Here is a 21,452-nt window from a genome sequence, read left to right on the forward strand (position 1 = left end):
GCCTCGGTTCCCGGCCCGGGCGCGGTGCGGACGCCGTGCAGCGGGGCCCAGGGCCGGGCGCGCAGGGCAGGGTACCCCCGCAGCCGCAGCCGCCTTTGGCCCCTGGCACAGCCCTCGCCGGCAGGAGCTGAGCTGTGCCCGCAGGAGCCGAGCTGTGCCCGCCGCAGGGGCACGGACCGCGCTGCCGTGCCCGGTAGCTGTCCAAGGCCGGTCGCTGTCCAGCGCAATCCAGCGGCGATCCATCCCGCTCCAGGCAGGGAGGCGTTCATAGCGCTGGGTGACTGCACCAGTTCTGGGGAAGCAGCGAGGCGCTGGAAGCGGGGATCAGCAGCCTCCGACTGGAAATAAATTTGTTTAGAGTGAAACTGGAGGCGTCACGTGAAGACGCTGAATTTAGTACTACAGCCACGCTTCGGGCTGCTGCAGTTCTGTTATTTACAAATGTGTTCAAGTCACCAAGAGATCGCGGCTGAAATTGAAATAATGATAAAAGTAAACAATTGATTTTAGCCGTGCAGCCTGGCTGGTGAAGGAGATTTCAGATTAAGTCGTTTAGAAAACCAGAATTGCACTCTGCCACTTAGAAGCAGTAATGACTGAAAGCCCCCAGGTCTGCAGATGTCCGTAGTGCTGTATTTTATACATGTAGAACTTGTCTCATTTGTCGGCATACAGTCTTGTAACTGTGATATTATAAAAACGTGAGAAAGAGAAAATGTGACAAGAGGAAACATTGCTATAGTATTGCAGTCCATTACCAGCAGCACTCCGTGCCATGTTGTCACGATTTACATTGCATAGTGGTGAAAGTCATATTAATGGTACCAGTTAGGTACCTGACAATGGTGTGAGGCAATGCTCAGCTCTTCTGGCAGGTTTTCCATTTGAAATAAAGATATTAATCTGTACATATACAATATGTACTGAATGTCCAACAACATGGAAGGGATGCTCCTCTTTGAAAACAAAAACAGAACCTAAAAAGAAATTCAGTGGAAATCTGATTTACAGCTGCAGTATTCTGACTGCTTTTCAATCAGTAAGATATAGTGACAACTAAAAAAAGCAGGAGGTGATAGAGGATTAATAACATTAACTAAGAAATTAGTTCTATCAGCTCTATTAAATAAAAGCTGTTTGGAAGTCAGGTATTGCCTGTAAGGAGACTCATCAGGCACTGCACACACGGGAGTTTCACATCTGTATGAACAGCAGCACATGGTCTCATCATAACTACAGGTTTCCACACACCCATTTTCTTTATTTTTCTGTTTTCTGTTGCATTTAAGCAAGATCTACTAAAGAGACTGCATTAAAGTAGGAAAAGCAAATTTATATCCTTCTATGTCTACAGAAGAGTAAAACCACTAATGAAGTGAACAGATCTGGCAGAGCAATTCTTTTTAGTTCAGACCCCAAAATAACACTGGGAAAAAATGTTCCATTTTCTGTCTCTGTCACCATCCAGCACTGAAAAACAGGATGAGGCACTGGAATGAAATGGCACAAATGAACTTTGGAAACTGTGCTTCCAGCCCTTTTTGCTGTGCCATGCTGTGCAAAGGGCATGAAAATGGCCTTTTATTCATCACTCTCTGTGACATTTTCAGAGATATTCAGATGTTCTTTCCAGGCTCTTTTGACTTTGTCAAGGGTCAGGAATAAAAAGCTCAAAAGTCCTTAAGATTACATAAAAATTGGAAGTCTGGTTTTTTATCAGAGCTAATTGGGTTTTCAAAAAATAAAAAAACTGAGATCAAGTAGATCTACACCACATTAAACATAAGAAGGTGTCACATAGCAAACAATTTTGTTGACTATTAACAATATATTTCATACTTCTATGGAAAATTATGTATGTAAAATTTTAACAACATTTTTCTAGCAGAAAAGTACAAGCTCTGACTGAACACACTTCAGAAATGGAACTAGTGCTCAATTATTTCTCTTGCTTTATGCTAAATTGAAGTAAAATAATAATTTTCTGCCCTGCGGTTTGGAAAGCAAATCTATGATTTGTAAGAAACAAGGGTATGGTAAATTCTTTCTTTTCCAGAAAGAATTGTGCAGGATGCTCATGCCTAGAAAGACAACTTTCTACATGCCCTTGACACTCACAAACTGCTTATCTTATACAGAGATGAATCACAACAGTTATTTCTGGTATGCACAATACATTTCTAGTCATGTCCCACATAATTTTCAGGTTTTATTGATGAACTATTTTAAAATAATGCCTTGGGGGGTAAAAAAAAAATCTTTAATTTAGTACTAGGCTATCACTGAGTTAAGACTGCTGTCTCCAGGCACTCTTGTTATGACAGTGATATTGTGCTGAACTTACTCTGTTATTTACTGATAGTAACGTGTTTAAGTATCGCCATCTTATGGTAAAATATGTAACAAAAATTTATAGATTGTTTATTTCCCAGTCTCTGAAACATTAAGATTTTATTTCGACCATTGTAATTTATTGTCCATACTCTTGAATTCTTTCTTTTAAACTTGATATAAAATATTGATCACCTTTAGAAATTCTTCTTTAACAACTGGAAGGCAGCTCACTAATGATAAATTTTAACACAGTGCTAATTACTGAATTTCAATTTAAGATACTTATTAACCGTTGTGTTTGTTGACTTTATTCTATTGTTTCTCTGTATTTACATAGGAAATTTTTTTAATTATCAATGATAATATATTTCATTAAAGATTTATTTCCAGCAGGGTGGCTAGACATTCAGCAGAAAGTCACCTACAGTGAAAGGATTTGGATAGAAAAATCTTCCTTTCTCCTACTCATAAGTGCAGTATCTTGAAAGAAGGAAGTATCCATAGGATACTAGGAAATTTCTAAGAGTTACTGCTAGATGGCATCTCTGTGCTGCTTTTCTGCACCTGGAGTTTTCTGTAATGACCTTCATAGTATGTAAAGTGGACTTCTTTTATAAGGGTTGCTTTGCTCACCATCATTTGATAATCACAGTGCTGTGACCAAGTAAGCGTTTTGTAGTGTGATAAAGCTGCTCCACATAGAAATCAAGCTCAGCATTTTTTGAAGTCTAGATGGCATTTTGTAAGTTTAGTTTTATTAATCTAAATAGATCTGATAAATATGTTCATGTTTCAGTGCAGTTAATGACCTTTAGGCCTTTAATGGCTTTATATCCTAAATCTCTTTATTTTCCATTGTTTGAATTTTGCAGAAAAATATTTCAGAAAATGACTGCCAAATATAATTCCAGACAGAAACTAAGTACAGTATTATAAAGGACAGTTACAGAAAGGAACTGTGATTTATATTCATTGCATGGGATAATAGGATGGTTGGGAATATTATCATTAAAAAACAAAAGCTGGTTTGAAATCAGGCATCTGTTTTTGAATGCTTAAACTTTGCATCCTTGGAATGGCTGTGTTTCTAGATTTTAAAAACCTATAATTTTCACACATAATCAGACTATACAAATAGCCACTAAAATCTTTATTTTTCCTGGATTTCAAGAACTTATCAGTAGAAGGAGTGCACTGCTTTAGTGCTGGTTAGCAATACAAATTAATTTATCCCCATTGCAAGAATTTACAAGAACACCATGTACAGCAAAGGGTTACCACAATAAACAATTTTACTGAAAATATGACTCATAGGAGTACAATACACTGCTAAGTTAAATCTTGTTACCTACTTGGAAATTAATTTACTTTGTTTCCTACAGCATTAGTAGTTAGTCAGCATGAAAATCATTCATATTTATTTAACCTCCAAGGTTTAAGAGTGCTCTAAATCATTAATTGCTGACTGTGGTCAAGTCTCACTTGGTGTCTGCTCTCCCATTTTTGAGGAACCTGACTAGGCAGCCATTGAAGAACATCCTATTGCTATCAATATGCCCTGGGCTCTCTTTCCAGGTGTCATTCCAGACAGCTGTTCACTACATCATTTTAAGTAACATATTTTAAGCAAAAGCATGGGAGAGTGACATCTGACATCTGCATGAGTGCTATCTCCCCTGTTGCTATCAGATACCACGTGGTCTTTAAGGGCTTTTAAAAAACTGTTGATGGGAAGAGGTCTTTTTTTTCCCTCTGGTAAAAACCAATTCCTCTGCTGCTCATGGCTATTATGACTTTTACTCATTTGAATGCACTCAAAACCACTATATGTGGTTTTATATATGTTATACAAATTCTCAAATGTACTTGTATATGTATACATATACACAGACACACATATCCTCACAGGAAACAATTATTTTTCCAGGAGAGGCATATTGCCTTCAGGTAACCAGGCTTCCACCTTTCTTCTATGTTTGGCCAAGTCATGAGGCAGTGAAACAGAATCAATTCACTAAGTCTGCAAAGAGGAAAAAGCTGAAGAGAAGACAACCATCAGAAACAAGAAATGCAGTACTGAAGCTATTAAAACAACATCAGCTCTAAAAATGGTGTTTCTAGTTGGCTGCAGATTTAATACAGCTGTATTAAAATTGCAAGCTCAAATGTGTGAAATTCATAAGAGACCTATTAAGAAATGAACAGGGAGTCTTCAGAGAAGCCCCAGTCTGGGGCACTGAAATCCCCTTTTTCAAAACTGCAGTATGACAGAAATGGTTCAGGGCATCACTAAGGCATTCTCAGTGAATCTTGACTGAAAGCCGGGGAAATTCAAAAGGGCTCTGTAAATCTTTGTAGCAGAAGTGTGGGACAAGTCCTGTCAAGGACCATCTTCAACAAGAACAGCAATCTATCCTACTGCTTCACTCCACAAGGAAGTAGATTTCTTGTTTAGGACCAACCTAGAGAAAGCAAGGACTTTGTGTTCCTGGGTTTGAGTACAGAACTCTTTTCATGAGTGAGAATTCAGAAACAGTGAGAAAGTAACCTTACTTCCAGAATTTCAGAACTTCTTGGATAATTTATATACTGAAAGGTTCACGATGGAATACTTTCCTTTCATACTATGCTATGCTGCCTTCAGCATCACGACAGAGCTTTGCACATCAGAAAAGCTAAAGAAGCAACCAGGTATATTTTTCATAATTCAGTAAACAATCTTAAATTGGAATTTGAGTTATAGTGAAAAGTAGGTTGAATACCATGCCTATGGATTAGCATTTTGTGAACTCCTACCCAGCTGCTTCTGCAGCTATGTCTTTTCACAAGAAAGAAAAACATTTTATGTAATTACTCATAAAATATGCAGTCCTCTTTATTTAAACATTTTTTTTCCTCAGGAGGAATTAAAGAAACTTTAATATTCTGACCTCTTCTGAGCCTTTTTCAGACTTTTAAATCACTTAAGTAACTAACCTAAAGCAGCCCTAGATAACACAAATTCAATGTTTTTCATCCTGCATTCCCCTGAAGAACAGTCATCTGTCTGCTGCACTGCCTTCTAACCAAACAAATCCTTGTGTCAGTTATTTAATGATTCTGTTTACTTATTTCTCTGAAAGGCATATATCAGTCAGCATAGCAACAGCCTAAGCAAATTCTGAAAGCAAGTAGCCCTCTTCACTGCTATGGTTTTGGGAAATGGTGTTTGCACCCTCCTCAACCCATAAGGGGGCAACCAGAACAACTGAAAAAACTAATTCCAGTCTGAGTGAGAACTGAATGAACTCTCTATTAAGTGCCATTCATAATATGGTGAATACTATTCTTAAATTATTGGAGCACATTATTAAAAGATAGTTTATAGAGAATTTTCATGGATTTCCTTTCTTAGAACCACCTTAGCTAGAGCAATATACTTCAGAATGTGTTTGTGTGTCCCTTTGAAGGAGACAACTAAGCACATTAGTAGTTTTTCATGTATGAAATTGTAAATGCTATTTGAGTTTGGATTTCAGATTTAAAATCAGATTTACATAAATATGAGCTTCATTTAGAAGTATTTAGAATACATTAATATTGTGATGACAGCAAAAATTATTGGTCTGAGATCTTATAAACACAAACCTATCACATCCTTCCTTACTCATATTAAATGTGATTGTTCAGTCTCAGCCTCCCTACGACAATTAGGTTTTCGTATTCTTTTTGTATAACCTCCTACATATTATCCAAACTACTCTACCCTCTTATAATAAGACTCTTTATTTTCAATATAAATGTTTTTCCCAAGAAAATTCGTAGAAGGCAGTGTAGTTGTAACAAACTATTGCACTGATTAACCATCAGTACACAGAGTACATGATGGAGCAAAGAATGTAGATCCAGTCCTGAAACCATGTGTGATGGGTTTGCATTTATAATGAGATCTCAGATCAACATTGTTTGCTGTCATCACAGGTGTTTCTGGGCACCTGCACAAACAATATAGAGATGCATGTCAGGCAGAGTAGCCTAAATACAAAGATTGCCACTGACCTGTTTTCCATCTTGTCCCTGAATACATTTACAATTATCAAAACACTAAAAACATACATGTTAACAATCTCCTATGAAAATCAGCTTTAGCCACAAGCAAAGAGGATGATCTCCTGCATTTCTAACTTTTTAAAGCCTCAAGTTCACTTCTGATTCTTTAACCTAGAGGCTAATCCTACTGCCACCTCTGCCTGCTACATAACATGCAGGAACTCACTGACTTCTGGATACCTCCTCATTCTCCAACAAAAATTTTGCAAGGGCTCTTGCTTTTCTTTATGATTAATATGTTGATATTAAAATAACATAGACTTTACTGTTCAACAAGCTTAACAGTATGTACATATAGTAGCATGTGCAATTAAATTAGATATGCAAAAATGTAGCTAGAAAGGCAAATGAGTAAACTGGAAGCTATATTCCATCTTATGTCATACAAAACTTAGAGTTTTCAGTCTTACAGAAATCTCCTGGCCCTGAAAAATATGCTGAAACCAGTGTATGCAAAGAATAAGACAAGTTCCTCTAAGGTAGGACCACATGTAAATAGTAGGAATGGCTATGTCTTTACCCTTCTACTGAACTTTCATTTAAAACCCTTGAAGTTACATATGCACTACATAATCCTATGTTCTTTGATGTAACAGGTTCACTTATGACATCAAAAATCTGTCAGCTGTGGCTCATGCAAGGTTAAATAGCTGATTTGCATTCTACTCCTTTTCAAGAGAAATTTTATAAAAATAGTTTTTAATGACCTTCTGCTATACTAGTTCTGCAGACACTGCTAAAATAAATACTTCCACATTAGCAGATGATACAGATATATATTTCTACTTTGTTTCCTTTTCATTCATCTTGCTGTGATCAGCAGTCTGTCCAGCACAATTCAAGAAGCTCAGATTCCGTGCTTTTTTTTTTTTTTTGTCTGATTTTTGCCCTCTGGACTTGCTTTCTCATAAAGCCACATACATCTGCTGTGAATATCCTCGCTGTGGTGATAGAGTAAAATAAGTGTATCCAAAGTTCTGTGTACTGGCCTTGGATGTACATATGGTGCCCTGCTTTAAATGTTTGCTCTTATCCTTATCTGGAGTGGATGTTGCTGTTACCATTCTGTGATATCTCACAACACCAGCAAAGTTCTGTTCTTTCTTTAAAACAGCAAAATACAACTTTAGCCTACAGACACACACACATATGTATATATAGTTCCCCTCTTATCTGTCAATGAAAAAGAGCATGCATCTGAAAAAAACTGAAGCAAAACATTTACTGAATCAGTGTTCTCAGAATGCCTGTTTTATGTAGACCATGGTGTTTTATCTTTTTTAGAGACAAAATTCTCCCTCTCTAAGGTGGTCTTTCTCATCTTGAGCACTCAGGAGAAAAACTATTGGATAAAACACTCAGTCATCATTAAAAGTGTTTCATGAAGCAATAACTTGATTTTGTGAGCACCACCAGGGACTAGATGGTGGAATTTTAGGGCAGGCAGAGAAGTAGTTTCTTGTCCTCAAAACACCTTTATTTATACTTCAGTCAGTGCTAGCTTTCCCCCTCTTCCTCCTCCTGCTCTGTACTTCAGACAGCAGCACATGAGGATGACCACAAATGCTACTCATCTGTTCTTCCAACTCCTTCAACATCACCTGTGTGTGCAGGGATGTACAGGCAGATCTGCTCCTCTACTTGTCAGACTAGACAATGAAATTATCCTGGTGGATATGATGCACAAGGAGAAGGACTGTGTTGGCTCAGTTTAAGTTTCTTCCAGCCTGCATGAGAAGTGAAGAAACATTCTTCATTTGGACATTTCAAAACCAAAAGAAGACAGAATGACATCAGGCTTCCCTGATGTCTCTGACAAGGCTACTGTACAAGAAGCCACCACAGGCAACACAGAAAGCCTTGAATTTTGATTTTTGAGAAAATGAAGGAAAAGGGATTTTCACAGATACTGCAATACTGGCAGCAGTTGAAGTGTTCCAATTTGTCCAGCTCTAGATTTGTCAAGTGTGCAAGCTACACTAATGGTTAAGGTCACCACTGTTGTTTATACAGAAGAAAATTTTCCCCAGATGCTATTGGCATTCATATTACATTCACCAGTGTTTTCAGGAATAAAATTAATTGCTGTTGCTAATAGTTCTATCCCATTTAGAAATAGCACAGAAGTTAAGTAAGGTTAAGACTGAGTGAACCAGTGGGTCCATGTCTATACAAGGGTCACGACCTTTGTTCAGACCCTGACAACAGTTCATGTTTTCTCATGTGGTTCCCCAAATCACTTTCTAAATGGATGGTAAGAGTGATGCTGATTACTGAAACATATGCCTGATAAGCCCTAACTGCCCAGTTCTTCTGTTAAATAGATACAAGTTTGGATCTTTTCTCCTTCAGAATTTTCCCAAACCACATGCAATTAGATATCATCCAACGCTCACATTCCCAAACTCATTAGCATTCTTGGCTATATGCTATTTGTATTTTGTAATTTTCTGGTTTTAGTAGCCTCTAATACTTAAGAATGACCAATGTTACCTTTTCACTTTCTAGTCCCTCTGGGCCCCTACCCTCAGAAACTCAGTATAAATGAGTGCCATGGTGTCTGTTCATTGCAACTCTCTACTTGGAAATCAACTCCTTGAAGAGTAGCTGGCTGAAAGCCCAAAGATAGCACTGGAGGTAATGGGGAGTTCAGAACAAGCCCTGAAATGCCTGAGTGTGGATGAGGACTATGCCACTGCTGACTGAAAAAAGAGCTCTAAATCCAACTCAAAGCTATATGCAGGACCACCTGCACTGTGTTGTCTCAGTTGTCCCTTGAGACAACAACTTCTGTCGTCACACGGCACCAAAATTGTTTGGTTTGAATTGTGTCGTTTGGAACATACATACATTTTAAAATGCACAAGATATGAGCCTTACAGGATAAAATGTAAAATCTATCTCAAATAACCAGGCTGTGAAACTGAGAGTTTGTGATGAAGAGAAGGATGAAAGTAATAAGCTAACTAGTGGACACATTGTGAAAAATGTACTAGGTACTCTGAAAAATGAAAGAATAGTCTAGAAAGGGAAGATAACAAGAAATCCAAATGATACAATGTGAGGTTAAAATAAATAATTCTACTGGGAACAGCCTGGAAACATTAAAAATGGGAATATCTGAAAACTAGCTAATACCTGAAGACTATTTTGTCTTTCATAAGGGCACTGACCTGTTAATAAAAATAAGCCTAACAGTACCTAAATAGATTGGGACTGGGATATATTTCATTAAAAAATACACTGCTGAGTGCCTGAAGAAAGCCCTGTGGCTGTACCTCCTGCTGTATCCATCAGTTGTGAGCTAGAATGTTCCCATACCTTTGGCTGTGTCTGCAGGCCTGTGCCCATCACAGATCATGTGGACAGGAGGTTATTGTGAACAAGCACATCAGTGCAGGACACCTCTGAAGAAAGTCAGGAGGAAAAAGCAAATTGTTCAATATTTGTATTTCCTAACACACTGCCCTCAGTAGATAGGAAGGAAAACAGAAGTGAAATCTTCCACAAATAGCTATTCTGATTTTTAAACAAGTGTAGGTTAAAAATTGTTTGTACTACTTTCCTATCAAGCAAAATCAATGATGAAGCAGAGTTAAGTGAATACTATAATTTTGAATACACAGTTATAAATTGTACTTGCATTTGTGTAAGATAACAAATTTTGTGTACTCACTTAAGAAATACCAATATATTTATGGTTTATCAATCCAAAGTTGTTCAAATTTTAGCATTCAGATTTGTGAATTATTCATAAAATAGCTGTGCAGTAGGAATTATTTATAGAAATGATGCTGAAAATAGCACTCTTTTTAGACTGAGTCTAGTAAAAGAGAAAGCTAATTTTGTTAAATTGTTTAGATCAAATTATCTGCTTAGCCTTATTATTGAGAATACAGTGCAGTCTATTTTTAACTACACAGTGGGGCTCTCAGCACTTCAGAGAAGAGTGAGATAGAGCCCAACACATTCCACTGCTGCTGTTCTGGAGGCCTGCTGTGAATATGCAATTATGAATGGATTCAGTGTATGAATTTGCTTTGAACTGTACTATCTTGTACTGCGTTTCTGGGAACTGTTAAGCCATCCTGTTCTGTTTCTGTCCAGAGTTCTGTCTTTTAAGGATATCATACATTACTGCAGAAGAAATAAAAGAAATCTTCCATAAGAGAAAGAGTAGGCAGAGCAAACAACATGACTGTTCTTATGGGATTCACAAGGGATTTGTATAGTACAATCTCAAGAAAATAGATTTTCTTATTCTATAGCTAGAAAGAGAAGGTGTTGGAGTCTCAGGTACAATTACAATGTATTAGGAGTCCTAGTCAGTGTTTCTGTACAAGAACCAGTGTAGTTATAAGTACTATCTGCACTGCAGCAGAGAAACAGTGGCAAAGGCTGAGGATTGACTTATGGCCTTATCTCTGGTATCTGTTTCTAACTGAGAGATGCTGCAGCCCCTGAGCACTGTCACAAGTCAAACAAGTTATACCAGTTGAAGATCTGACCCTAACTAAATTCCCAGTTGTAATTTTGTAGTGTTACTGAGTCTAGAGTGGTGCTGCCATCCCCAAGCCAGTAATTACTGGCTGTGCCTGGGCCTGACATCAGCACAACACTAAAAAGTTAGATAAGACAAAATCTGTCCACCATTATTTAATATCCTTGCCCCCATTTTCTTCCTTCCCTCCTCCTCACTAAAGGAATCCTAACCTGAAAGAACAGAGACATTTTTTACATAATTTCTGTCAGCAGAGGTTCTCAGAGACATCTGGCTGAGGACCCATTCTAGTGCTGGAAAAAAGTCTGTTTTCTGTGTAGGGGAATTCTTAGTTGCCTTTTCTCCTCTCCTTGAAACCTTTTTAACAAAGAAAGTCCTGCTGCTATTTACTCCTGTTCATCATTAACTAAATAAAACTCCATAAATATATCAGAACACACAATGTGCCTGTATAATTTTTGAGAAGACAGATACACTTGCATAATACAGTGACATTTGATGCTTAGAGTCATCACTAGCAACCACCTTAAAGAACACTCAGAGTTGCATTTCATACACAGAAATGTTTATGGAACTGAACATCTTTTATATTCAGTAAGGATTTCACTCATCATTTTTCCATTAGTTATCATGCAGACACTGTTTCATTTTTTGCTAGCACCAGGACTGGATATCTACAAAATACAGATATGGTAGTTTGAACTCACACTTCTGGAGGTTTTTTTTTAGTTCAATTTCCAGGGACTAATTTGAGAACAGTGCAATAGCAGAGTGAAAAAGAGAATGGTCCCATTCTTTCTGGCTACAGTGACAGATAATGTCTTTCACCATGCACACCTGTAACTAAGTACTTAGGTTTGGTAAACAGGCAATATGGAATGAAATTCTTAATCCTTATCCTGTCTACTGAGTAGAATTTAGGGATTTAGCTCTGTGTAACACTTGCTTTACATTATTAATAGAAGATTACCTTTACCCTGTGTAATGGTGAGAGAATATGTTGTTACCTAGTGTTTGGTACTCATTATACTCCATCTAGAAACAAAGTGGTGTTGTCTCACACGCATTTATTTTCTCTATACATTGTGAAATAGCTTATAAATGTGCTACTTCCTTGTACACAAGTTATATTTTAACTATACCAAATCTGCACCTCACAGGCTAGATTTCACTACCAGTGTCTTCAATTACAATCAACAGAGGTCACCTCCAGTTCTACCTCCCTTGCTGTCACTCCAGGGTTTTAGCAGTTTAACTGTAGGTTCGTATTTGTGACAAGAACACACATTCTTCATATCACATGGAAAGTAACAGGATTTTAGAATTCCTCTTTGTTGTTAGGCTGGACTGAACACATTAAAATATTGAAATTAAATATTAAAATTTGAAACACAATGAAATAGAAAATAATTCAGTCAAACTTGTTCCAGACTTAAATACTTTCTGTGAATTCAGCTTTGGTTGACCGAAGAACCCAAGCTTGGATAAACTAAGATTAACCCTATGAAGCAGTTTTGTGGTGTCCCTCTGAGAAGCTCCCATGGCCCTTAGGGGATGGCAGATGAACTGCACTGCTGGGGCAGCTCCCCCTCCATGGAGTTTCCACAGCGTGCCTATCAGGAAACCCTCACTGTACTAATAGTCTGCTCTTTACTGACTGAACCTGAAAAGATGGAAATGCCAAGTGACACAAGTTGATCCCTTGACCTTAATGAAAATTGTGTTCCAAAACCTTCAAGCTTTTCTAGCACATATAGGTACAACTCACTTCCAGATGAAGTGAGACATTCTTTCTCTGTTTATAAAATTGTAAAGAAAGCCTTTGGAAACCATATAGGTCATCTACTTCCAAATTATGCCCTGGGATACAATTCTCAATGATCAATAGATGGGTTTACTATTATATGAACAACACAGAAAAAGATTTCTTTCCCCCTTTAATCCCAAAGATGTTAATTATTTCTATTAATAAAAGAAAGTATTTACTATTCTTGTCACATTGCCTCATTTGCAATGGCATATTATCTTGGGAAGAGAATTGGTTTTGTATTCCTCCCTATTCTGAAATTCTCTATAGCTCCCTGTGGGAAGAACAAAGGAACAGGACTCGTTCTTCCTCAGCAGTCACACAGCTGAGCTCACAATATGATGCTGAGTTCATAATGCTTCCAAGTGTTTACCAAAATAAGAGAGAGAATGATGTTTGTTATGTTTGACTTCAGATTATGAGATTTCTGGAGTATATACTCCTGTAGCAATGAGAGGAAGGAAAGACTGGTCCAGAGGTCATTTTGGTTTCTAATGTTCCTTGTTCTTTCCATTCTTATTTCTTCCCCAGTTACAAAAGCAATAATGTGGAAGAAAAAGTATTTGTAAAGGGACGCAGGAGGGACCCTTCTTTTGTTCACTCTGACACTTGGCATTTATTTTATCTCATTTTGGCAAAATTACATCGCAGCTGTCTGGAAGTGATATTTAGTCTGTTATGAACTCTGCATGAAGTATTTTTAGATTTGATTTTGGTAAGCTTCCTCTTAGTAAATTATTTCTAATTCACATGAGTTGCATGAACCTGAGAGCTCCATTAACCTTCATTATGCCTTCTCCTCACTTCATAGTCTGAGCTCACATACAAGCACAAAGAAAATATTTAAATGAAACAGTGTCTTTAAAAATATTCCAAACTTAAACTACCTATTTAAGGAGGCACAACTACCTTATCTATGCATAGGTGTCACCATTGTTCTGCTTGACTGCTTTTAGTGGACCTGAGCCCAATCAGTAGTTACTGACATTAGCCTCGTTTTCTTGTCAGCTCAGAAGACCTCATTTTCTGGCACTCTGCTGCCCTCTAAAAGCATTGCTCATTTTAATGGTATTTTTGGGGATACTATCCCCCCACTTTAATCTCAAATGAAAAGCAAAAAAGTCTCTTAGGTACTTCATACTTTCATCAGAACACTCACAGAATCATAGAAGATAAACTAGAAACAGAAGCTTCAAAATGCCTTTAATCCATTCCTCCAAAACAGAACAATTTAGCATACTTGCATCATAAACTCTTAGCCCTGCCTAGAAATACAGCCAAAATTAGAGTGCTTTATGCTGACAGATGATGTCATAGTAAATGAACACATTTGTCTCAAACTAAGACTTCAGGCCATTTGCTCTGAAGTCTTCAAAATCAGTGAATGAATTGTCTGAGGATTACAGAGTTTTCACTCTTCCTAACTTGTAACTATGCATGGAGCTGATGGAATGTGCAGGTGTGACTGAGATCTAAATACTGTGCTATGGCAAAGAAAGGAAAACAGTTGATCAAGTTAGTGCTTGATCAGATGTCACAAATTATATGCAGCCTGTAGTTCAAGAATGTTATTCCAAAGATATCTGGCATTCCTTATGTTTCCCTTTAGGCTTTATATCCCTTCCAGTTCATTAACTCCTTTGTTAGTGTTGTCCCAGTTGCAAAAGATGGTAACTTACATTGTGACTTTTAAAAACATGTTCCAAAGAAGGGACTTGATCTTGGTTTCCTAGGAAAGTTTCTTAGAGCCCTTCTATTTCAACCAACATAATGATGCTTGTATTAAAACAACCTGAGCTTCCCTCCTTCAGCACTGTGCAAGGTCTGGGTTCAGACAATGGAGGTGTTGCTGTCCTCTTCAAGGGCTCCTCTCATTAGAGCAGCACAGGATGGACTTGCCTGGAAAGGTTTACCTCAGTCTCCTGCTTCAGGAACCCACTAAAACACAGATATCTGGGAAGTCAATGGTACTTGGTCATGTAACATTGCTAGGAGAAATGTACTAATTGATTGAAAGTATGACACAGTTTCCTAAATTCATATTATATTTTATAAAACCCTTTAAAAAGCTGCAGTACAGGTTCCTCAAATCTAAGTGTTCTTTTCAAAGAGTAGCCAGTAATTTGCATATTACTTCAGAGTCAGAACCCATGTTCAGAGTCTTGCATGTATCCCTTTAGTTATAGGATATCCATGAATCTGTGTAATAAGTAGGTAAAAAAAGTGCTGAAATAACAATCAGTAAGATTCTATTAGGTGGAATATGAGGTTTTCTCTCCTAATTTCAGAGATTAAATAATCAATTCATACAGAAAATTCTCTCCAGTTGCTGATTAGAACAATAGTTGTTTCACTGAGCCACAAAAATTTTTATTCATATTTACAATCTTTGTGCTTCAGTAAAATGAAATCAGTCCAGGATAGTAGGATTCTTCCACGTATGGAATAAAAGCCATCAAAAAGCACCACTGTACACAAGATTTTTAGTGATATGTCCACACTCCTTTACTATTGATAAGGAACTCATGAGAGACAATAGCACAGCAGTCCTTTTCCCTTAAATTTGTATCTCAGTACTAGAGGCTGGCATTTCTGCTGCATTTTCCTAAAGATTACAGGCTTGCCTTTCAGGACCCTCTGACATGTAAAAACACCAGAGAAGGACTGACATGCTCATAAATCACTTTCTAGTGCAGCCTGTGATGCCAACTACTGCCTCCAGGAAGGCAGTGAGGAAGAGAGAATCATGTAATCCAGGGAGTTTTCATGCCCAGACATGCCTTCTCAGCCACTGCAGGACAGCTAGAGAGTCCCAAAGCATCCTCACACAAATCAGAAAGCTCCTGTTTCTTGATTTTTGTTAGCCTTCACTCTTACGCTTCCATCCTGCCCTCTCTGAAAGAGCTCAGTTTTCAGCTGCAGTAGTTTTCTTTGGCATACTGTAAGTGTATTACCCGGTAGTTGCATCATACTAGACCGAGGAAAAGTCTGAAGAAAGGGTCACCTAGGATAAGGAGTAAAGACTATTATCTTGTTCAGTTTAATCTGTTACTTTTATTTGTATTCTTCCCTGCCTTCTTTTTTAATCTTATATTAGCATGTGAAGTATTTTTTTCTTTTTTCCTCTCTTACAATAGATTGCAGACAACTGTTTGCCAACCCAGAAGGCTTAAATTACAATATGAATACAGACTGTGAAGTGCCTTAGATTCCTCACAATTACCCAAGACTGACTTGGTGCAGCAAAGCTGTCTGAATAGAATGCTGAAAGGCTTTTATCCTGCATTCCGAATGTGTGAAACAGTGTACTATGTTACAGCTACGTTGCAGTTCTTATGCCTTTAGCATAAGTAACAGTGTTTAGTAATTTAGAAATATAATCAGCGCCTCAACATCTGATAAAGCACCTTCTTGTTTAGGGGTGCTTTTGTTGTCCAAGATACTGACATTCCCAACTGTCAGCCCTTTCAGTTTCCATAGCATTTTTAAAGAACTCTGTTGTTCTATCAGCCACACTATTTTCCTCAGACTGTCTTAGAGATAAATAATATTTGATTATCATCTCTAGAGGCATCTAATATTTAAAATTTGAAATTTTTCACATGCAGACTGTAGGGTCAGTTTCCTCTTTTTTATTATTTGTAAAGTTCCTTGAGAATTCTTTTATCTAATGGAGCAGCACTTGCACTTTGTGCTCTGAAACAATGTTGTTTCCAATTCATTACATAAGGAGAAATTAGGCATCTTGTGAAGTAAGCATTAGAATATGAAGTCAGAAAGTCTGCACTGCTAAGCCAGATTGGTCTTTGGGGAAATTGGATATTTCCACTCCACTAAAAAGCTATTATAATAGCATTCTTTTGACTGCCAAGCAAGCTGCACTAGAGACTTCATTTGCTCCCTGCTTAATGTATCTGACTTCTGATACCTCACTTTTGAGTCAAAGCAAGAGATTTTACCTTTTTTTTTTCTGTGAATCTCTTGCACCTGCTGACTCCCAACCTTCATTCCTATACTGGTTTAATTAGATTCTAGTATTCTTGTCACGTCCAGGACAACATAAACTTGCAGCAATGCAGGAACAATATCTTCTGAATTAAACACTAATTCCTCCAAGACCCAAAGTGCATAGACAAAGAGAAAAAAACAATAAATTACATTTGTATCTAGATAGAATTTGCATTATACATTATACAACCTTGGCTTTCCAGCTTTATCTCTAGAGCACAGTGCTACATCTGCCTTGTAAACCAGGGTTTTTATCTCCTCCATTCTGCCTTCTTGCTCTGCTGTGTTACCTGATCTTGTTACATTTTGAAAGAAATATTTCCAAATCCAATATATTCTGTCTCTGAGACTGCTGATCAGCTCAAGGGATTTATAGCAGTGACATTTCCTGTACATGGAATTCATCACAGAAATTAAAGTCTTCAAGGAACACTGATTGAGATACTAATTTGTGTTTTCCTAGCTGGTCTACATGTAGTGCACAGTCCAAAATTTATTTCTAGGTAATTCATTATACCCTCAAGGAACAACAAGGAAAGTCCAAACTAGAAAGGCTTATCACACTAGAAGGATTGAGCAAAGCTAAGTCTACAGTCTGATACCTCAGTTACTTAGTACAGGAACCCTCGAGCTCCAGCTCCTGGGAGAGTCTTTGAGCCTGCAAGGGAGGATGGAAAATCTGCAGCCAAAGTTCTTCTGCAAAGAGATCCATATCTGTGAATCTCATCTGAACTCTACTGTTCTAACCCCAGAAAGCAAACTGTAGCACAGAAAAATAATACACATTAAGGGATGGTTCCAGGTTCATGTCTGTATATAAGCCAGGTAAAGTTTTAGGAAGTTGTATCATTGATTAAACCAACAGATAGAGAAAATGGTTTCTAAGGGAAAGAATCAGCAATTTATGTGGCTTAAGAAACCATAACCAGGAGTTCTGAAGAATCAAAAATACGCAAGAGCTACAAACAGCTTCTGTATAGCTCAGACATGTAACTTAACAATAAACAAACATGAAAGACTGCCAGCAGCAAAACATGAGGGTAGAAATCAGAATAAAACAAGATTGCTTGAATGTCTCCATTTAGGTGTGTTTTTGTAGCCTGCTTTCCAGGCACTGGAGCATTCCCATAGACTATGAGTGTAAGCAACAAAATAAATGTATTTCAGGTCTCTATCAATTTTTTAAAGAAATAAAGTGCCTAAACTGATACTTATTCTAAATGCTTTTAAAAAGAATTAGTTTTAGCCAAAAATATCCATTCTTCTTACTAATAAGCAGTTGAATTTACGTGAAATTACTTGATTGACAAGTTTCTGAGGATCAAACGTCATTTACAACCTAAGGACTTGTCTTTCACCTATTAATAATTTATTAAAAGGAAACATTTTGGTTTCTATCAATCAGTCATTTAACAAAATCCCCAATGATTAATGTATGGATGAAAAATGGGCATGTCACAAACTTTATCTACTGAGTTTCCCTTTTACTCATTAACTTCTCTGTATCCTGAGTTCAATGAACAATGTATCAAAAAATCTCACAGTCCAGAGCAGAGCTTAACAATATGAGCGGAGGGTAATCTATCCAAACCAGGAGGGTTGTGATAGAGCTCTGGTGTAAATCATGCAAGCCACACTCGGCCTTTAAAAACTGGTTTTGACTATAATGAGCACAAACTGTCTGCAGAGTGACTGTCACGTAATTAAGTTACTCCAGAGCTAAAACTTAGCACTTTATTTTAAAACTCCCCTTAAATCCCTCCAGGAAAATGTGGTGTAAAATCATGTTGGGTTTTGCTGAAGTGCCCTTCAGGAAATGACTTGTATTGACTGTAAAACGTGTGTGTGGCAGTAAAACAAAAAGATCTTCCAACAGGGATAATTTAGGGAAGTATTATTAACAGTCTTCAGGCTAAAGTTGTCATCCCTTGCATCAGATATAAGGCCTGCAGAAGTCTGTTTCCTAAAGAGTCTAAAGCAGATGAGAAGGTGCAACAAACTAATGCTTGGTTTCTTGGGGTTTATTTCTTCTGAAAAAGCCAATGTCTTTTAAATTGTCTGTTCCTGCCTGTTCATTGGGAAGCTTTCCTGTTATTCCTGATGGTCTCCTGCTGAAATCCTGCATTAATGGGCCTGCCCACCTTCCCTTGACCACAAGAGAGAAGTAGGAACAGAGACAGGAGGTGTTTCCCTGCAACAGCCATATTTTCATACTAGAGAATTTATTTTCACTTTCTTTTTTCTCCATTATATGCTATATTAAAATAAAAAAAAACTAATTCTTTCAAATAGCCCTATGGCATTCCATCTGGCCCCAAAGATAAATATTTTCCCAAAGCACTGGCTGAAGTAGATTCCATCTGGAATCACTTTTCTCCATATTTGTGACAGATTGACTCTGTTGTATTCATAAGAAAACAAATAAGCAATAATTTGTTCCATCAAAAAGCAAAAAGTCAATAAAAAAATATGTGTGAAATACAGTTTCTTCAGTTTCCCACTTTTGAGTTGCACAATATTATCTTCAGCATCTTCCCATTTCTGTCAAACCATCTCCTTTTATATAGATTTTAAATCATTTTATTCTAGGTATAAATCTAAAATGGATTTTCAAAGCTAACCATTATGAGCCATCATGCTTTTTTATTGCTATTTAATTGCCTTAATACCACAAGCACTTTGACAAATTGGCTAAGGTTTGGTTTTTTTCCAGTTTCATGTTAGTAGTTTTTACTGTTATTGCTTAATGTTTTGGTGCTTTTTTAGAAGCAGGAGATGGGAATCTTGACTAGGAATACACAAATGCAAGACAAAATCTCAGAACAGAATTTTTGTTTGGTCAGGAGAGAGGGCTATAAAATGCAGATAAGAACTTAATAGTCTGAACTGTACAGTGGCTCCATTGAAATTTCCTGTTCTTGTTTTGTGGTCCTTGATATGAGTTTGTGCATGTTTTCAAAATTGTATTTTTGGATTGAAAACACTTTCAGAGCTCCAGCACAAGTTTTATGTCCAGAGTTATTTTTTGCCCTTGTACAAATAGCTCTACTTTCTGTAGCACTGATAGCCAAGCTGCAGAAAGTAATTACAAGATTTAGTAGAAATATTTTATTAAATTTCTCTGCCATTTGCTAATAGGTTAGTTAAATCTCCCTGTAAAATTAATATCAAATCTTTAAGGTTATGTAAATGCCTTCATTAATCAAAATCTTGGCCCTTTTTTATTAATTAGATCTAAAAGCTTATGTAAAACTTCACCAGCATTGCCCATGAATTTTATTCTCATAGGCACATTGCTAAGCCATCCTTTAAAGACTCACTGACTTTGTGATGCTCAGTTGGTGAATTTGCCCTCATTAAAGCTAGAAAGAATGCCTGCATTGAACTTCTTGTGGACAGAAACCTTTTTCTCTGTACATGAAATCTTTGCTTCTGAGCTGTTCACTGATGCTCACTCCTCACTCATTTCATGTTTGTCTCCTGTGAGATAATAGTGGTGCTTTAATTTTGATATTGTAACTGGAGGATTATGACTGCACGTGGGGATTAAGTGCTGGAGATGATAATAGCCTAAAGTGCTGAAGAGACATTGAAAAATACAGGTTATGGAGAGTGTCAGAAGGCTTCTGATGGGGTATCACCTGAGTCTTCATCATTTATACTCCTCTGTTGTCACAGCTCACTAAATCCCACAAAACTGCAAAATTCCAGTCATGTCCAAAATTGGGAATGACCTTGTTTCCTTTGGTCATAAACTGCAACTGTAAAAGAATGACTGCAATGTGACTTGATGAGCACTGTTAAGTTTTTTTTAGAATACATTTTCATCTTCATTTGGAAGATGAAAAATGAAAATTTTGTGTGGAATAAGTCATAGATTGGTTTGGTGTCAGATCTGCTTACTGAGCTGTAACAGCTTTGTTCCCTTCCAGTGTCCCAGCCAGTGCTCTGTGTGACTGCAAAGGCACAAAGCCCACCCATTTCCACCAGCTCCTCAACTGCTGCAATCCTGGTCTCTAGCAGCTGAAAAACCACCCAGTATTAGTCCAAGACCACAACTTCCTAACGCAGAGAGCAGGATTCAATTCCTCTTTTAGAGACACAAGGAGGGGGTAAAGGATAACACATGACAGGGTGAAGAATCACAGGTGTTGAAATTATTAACCTTTAAGTACCACCATGCAAGCTTCATACTTATATTGTGAACACAGTTGTTTAGATTGTCTCCAGTTTTAATTTTCCACAAGTTTGAAAGAAATACCTACATTTATGTCAGTGTTTACTTTGGCTCACAATTTTCTGTGCTAGTTGTACGAGAACTTTCAATGTACTCCACTTTCATGTAATCAAAAGAATGTGGCCTCTCCTAGTAGATGCTAACTGCTGCCCATATGGATTTTTCTGAGCATTGTGCTGATACTAAAAGTCTACAGAGTGGTGTGGCAATCACACCTGAGTCAAACCCCTGGTAGAAATGGAAGAAGGGAAGTCAGAATTCAAATCAATTCTTTCAAAGCAATGTAGAGACCTCTGGTTTTCCAATACATTTGCTGAGCCTGAGATCCTGGAATATCATGAGCTATATGAATGAAGGAGCCTTTGTCTCTAAGAGGCAACTAAAAATAGTAACTTGTTTGTTCAGGATTTTTTAAGTCTCAAGGAAGAATCTCAACCATCACACAGCAGGCAGTATGCCCAGGGTGACAGAATGAC

General features: G+C 37.5%; 1 protein-coding gene across 1 annotated transcript in view; it reads left to right on the plus strand.

Moving 5' to 3' along the window:
* Positions 1-21,452, plus strand: part of OLFM3 (olfactomedin 3) — a 48,604-nt gene that overhangs the window by 468 nt on the left and 26,684 nt on the right. The gene's annotated exons all lie outside the window — the stretch shown is intronic.

The sequence above is a fragment of the Molothrus ater genome, chromosome 9, assembly GCF_012460135.2.
Source record: "Molothrus ater isolate BHLD 08-10-18 breed brown headed cowbird chromosome 9, BPBGC_Mater_1.1, whole genome shotgun sequence".
Classification (NCBI taxonomy): Eukaryota; Metazoa; Chordata; class Aves; order Passeriformes; family Icteridae; genus Molothrus; species Molothrus ater.